Source organism: Phascolarctos cinereus, unplaced genomic scaffold (genome assembly GCF_003287225.1).
Source record: "Phascolarctos cinereus isolate Bilbo 61053 unplaced genomic scaffold, phaCin_HiC Scaffold_4;HRSCAF=312, whole genome shotgun sequence".
In the NCBI taxonomy this organism is placed as follows: domain Eukaryota; kingdom Metazoa; phylum Chordata; class Mammalia; order Diprotodontia; family Phascolarctidae; genus Phascolarctos; species Phascolarctos cinereus.
In genome coordinates, this window is record NW_027555847.1 from 17,952,232 (window position 1) to 17,956,159 (window position 3,928).

The following is a 3,928-nucleotide window of genomic DNA, read 5'->3' on the forward strand; positions in this document are numbered from 1 at the left end:
AACACAATATTCCACATGTGAACAGGACGCCAAAATGCAACACGGCTAATTCCTTCTTCCTTATAGACACTGATATTTCTCTTAATGCAACCCAAGGTCAAGTTATCCCCATTGCTTTATGATTCCCCTAGGTCAATATGGGCTAGGATTATACAGAAGCATAAGCTGAAGTTCTGGGCCCGAAAGCAAGCATTTCTCTAAAGACTCTCATTACCCAAAGAGACAAGCAGCCACAGAGAACAACCTGAAATATAGTCACACCTTTGCCATCTCACCTGCTTGGAACAGCACAAGGAATACAAGAGATTCCACCAACTGATCTCAATTCTCCTCTTCCTAACTCACCCACAAGTGGATTTTATTTTTTTTTAATTGAACATGTTGTTTTGTTTTGTTTTTAGCAGAAACCAGCACATGCCAAAATACCTCACCCAATTTCAGTCAAGTGTCAATGAAGGGAATAAATGTTCCTCAGAAAGCTAAAAGGTTCTATCAGAGTTCACTAAACAAATACTTCCTTACAGCTAATGTTTACTATTATTCCATCCATAAGATCACAGGACCCAGAACTGGAAGAGACTGCAGAAGAAATCACACAGCCCATTACTCTCATTTTACAGATAAGAAAGCTAAGGCCCCAGAGGAGGCTCTGACTGAAAGGATTGCTTCTACCAGGTTAATGAAAGTTTACCCATTCCATATTGACTCATCCAGAGCCCTGCATGAAGGAAAGGGAGACAAAAAGACCTGACCCACCCACTCTAACAACAATAATAATAGTACATGTGGTTTATAACACCCTTTCATCACAAGCCTATGAGAAAGTAGTACAAGTGGCCAAACTGGATCTGGAGTGAAGAAGACTTGATTTCAAATCCTGCTTCAGATACACAAGCTATGTGACCCTGAGGAGCCTCAGTTTCCTTATCTGTAAAATGAGGATAAAAAATAGCACCTACCTCACAGGGTTGTTATAGGATCAAATGAGACAATAGAGAAAGAGCTTTGCAAACTTTCAAGTGCTATATAAGTGCAAGCTAATATTGTTGTTATTATGTCGATTTATAGAAGGAAAGATAATTCTCTACTGATGTCCTCCTCTTGAGTCTCATCACAGAATGGAAGCCCAGGGTTCTCAATGGCTCTGCCAGAAGAATACAAGCCGCCATGGCAGGTACTTCTAAGCTGGAATAACTTCAAGTATTGGCCCAGAAGTGGCTTGTGTGTCTGTTATCTGTCAGAAAAATTAAGAGAGCCATGTCACAAGTTGATGAATTTTCTATCCAAAGGAACCCACAAAGACAATATAATTACTGCCTATCAAGGCATCTAGGGGTTGGTTTCGATCTTCATTGATGGAGAGAGAATTCAGAAATTCTTTTTTTTTTTTGGCTAGGAAATGGGGTTAAGTGACTTGCCCACAGTCACATAGCTAGTAAGCGTTACATATCTAAGGCTGGATTTGAATTGAATCCAGGGCCGGTGCTCTATCCACTGTGCCATCTAGCTTTCCCCCTCAGATTCTTTAAATAAGACGAGGAAACTGAGGCTCAGAGAGCCTTACTAACTTGTTCTAGTTTATGGGTTTCTAAGGGGTAGTACTAAGATTCATACCAAGGTCATAGGATCATAGAATTTAGAGCTGAAAGATACCTTAGATATCAACCAGTTCAATCCATTTATTTTTGTTGTTGTTGTTGTTGTCAAATGTTAATTTATTGCAAAAGTCTCCTTTGTAGCTTTTAATTTGCTGGGCACTCCACAGCACCGCTGTTGATGTCATCAATGACATCATGAGGATGCCTGCCGTCAGTGTTGCAGCCCACAGACTGGGCTGTTCCAAGTATCTCTTTAATGGTTCCAGAAACGCCTCTTGCCAAGGATCAGTGCCTCATCTGTAGAGCAATGCTGACAATCTCATCGAGAGTGATGTTTCCATTGTGTTTAATATTTTTCTGCCTCTTTCTTTCCTGAGGAGGTTCCTTTAGGGCTTTGATGATCAAGGCTGAAGCAGAAGGCACAACCTCAATCTGGGCCTGTCTATTCTGAATGGTAAGTGTCACTGTGATCCTTAGCCCTTTCCAATCACCAGTTGCCTTAGCAATGTCATCACCAACTTTTTTGGGAGACAAACCCAAGGGACCAATTTTGGGGGCCAGAGCTAACGTGGCACCAACTTCACCACCAGTGCACCTTAAAAACACGACTTTAATTTCATTAGGGTCAAACTTGGGAGGCATGGTGGCGATGAAGGTGGAGGCTTGGCCTGGATGCTGCGGCATGGCTGCCGGTGTGGATGAACCCAGATTTGGGACGACCGAAAGAAGTCGCACCTTCACCACCACGCTGGAAGCCAAAAGCCAATCCATTTATTTTCACATGAGGAAATTGAGGCACAAAGAGGAAGAAGTAACTTGTCTAACAGGGCTTTAATTATCATACACAACACAGACTGGGATTAGATAGCAGGATAGGGGTTCAAATCCTCTCATTCCAAATCTGATGCTCCTTAACATGATACCATCATACTTCCCAATGTTTGGGGAAGGATTGCAAGATAACAAGCTTGTGAAAGCACTTTACAAAATACATGTGGAAGGATGTGAGCCAGGATGATGATGATGATGGTAGTGGTGGTGGTGGTGGTGTCTTGGGAAGTCACCCAAGACTATATACTTGGTTCTACCTACTCATAAACCTAGATGGAGATATCACAGAAAACTGGGGCCACAGTAAAGAGAGACAGAGAGACAGAGAGAGAGAGAGAGAGAGAGAGAGAAAGAGAGACTCTAAGTTGGACGGGAGGGATGCATGGCCCAGAAGTAACATAGTAATAGCAGGAATGGTCACAAGTACCTCAACAGAAAATATACACCAAAATGTCACAGTACAGGGCTTTAGTAGGGATATCTAGTCAGTGTAGATCTATAAAGTCACTGAAGCTAAACAGGCTGGTAAGGAAAGCTTATTCATGGGTGGGCATTATTTTTAGGGGGCTCTCATATGTATTCTGTTTATTTTCATTGATTTAGAAATCAATCTTGATCCTTTTTTGAGTCTCAGGAACCATCAGTTTACCAGGGGAGTTGGTATGTAGGATGAGTGTTATCATTCAGGAAGTTCCCAGATTAGCTGGATAAAGGTAATGAGGCAAAAATTGAGAAATCCCCTCAGAGTGTCCCTTGGCCCACCAAGTCCTGTGAGAATGGAAGGCACAAGCATTACAGAATTTTCCAACTGGAAAGGATCTTAGAGATCACCTTATGTGACTGTCACGTTTTACATCGAGGAAATTGAAAGTCAGGTAAGTTCACTTGCCCAACATTACCTAGCTAGTTAGTAAAGGAGATAGGACTAGAGCTGAGGTCTCTAGACAGCCAGTTCAGTGTTCTTTCCATTACACCACCAGTGTGTTTTCCAAAGACTTTTACCAAGAATTTTCTTAGGGGAAGGTTCTGACTTAGTATCTTAACCTCTCCACACGTCATTGATTCTTGGAGTTTTAGAGAATTGACATGCAAGAGAAAAGGGCAGACATTAATTTTTTTTTCCATTTTAAAGATAGCACAGGTGTCAGCTTTCCATAGGGAAGGGCTTGAAGTATCAGCAACAACATAACATTCAAGTGGAAATGTCTCCCTCCCCGAGGAGTGTGTATCATCACCCTGGGAGACCAGACTTTTCCTGAGACATCAACACGTCTAGGACCTGTTGATGTGGGAATCCCTCCTGTGGTTACAAGCAGAATAAGCACATGGAATAGGAAGTGGGAGAAAACAGTGTCCCCTGAGAGGTGAGTCCATCTATAAGCACCCTTTGTTATTAGAAGAGCGGAATCTGGGCATCTGCCCTTGCCTAGGCTCAGAAGATTAATATGTACTGTTTTCCATGGCTGCTTCCAGAGAGCGAAAATGTGGAATCTCCTTGA

General features: G+C 42.2%; 1 pseudogene; it reads right to left on the minus strand.

Moving 5' to 3' along the window:
• Positions 1–1,709: 1,709 nt before the first annotated feature.
• LOC110196018 (large ribosomal subunit protein uL11 pseudogene) lies at positions 1,710–2,297 on the minus strand (annotated as a pseudogene).
• Positions 2,298–3,928: the final 1,631 nt, after the last annotated feature.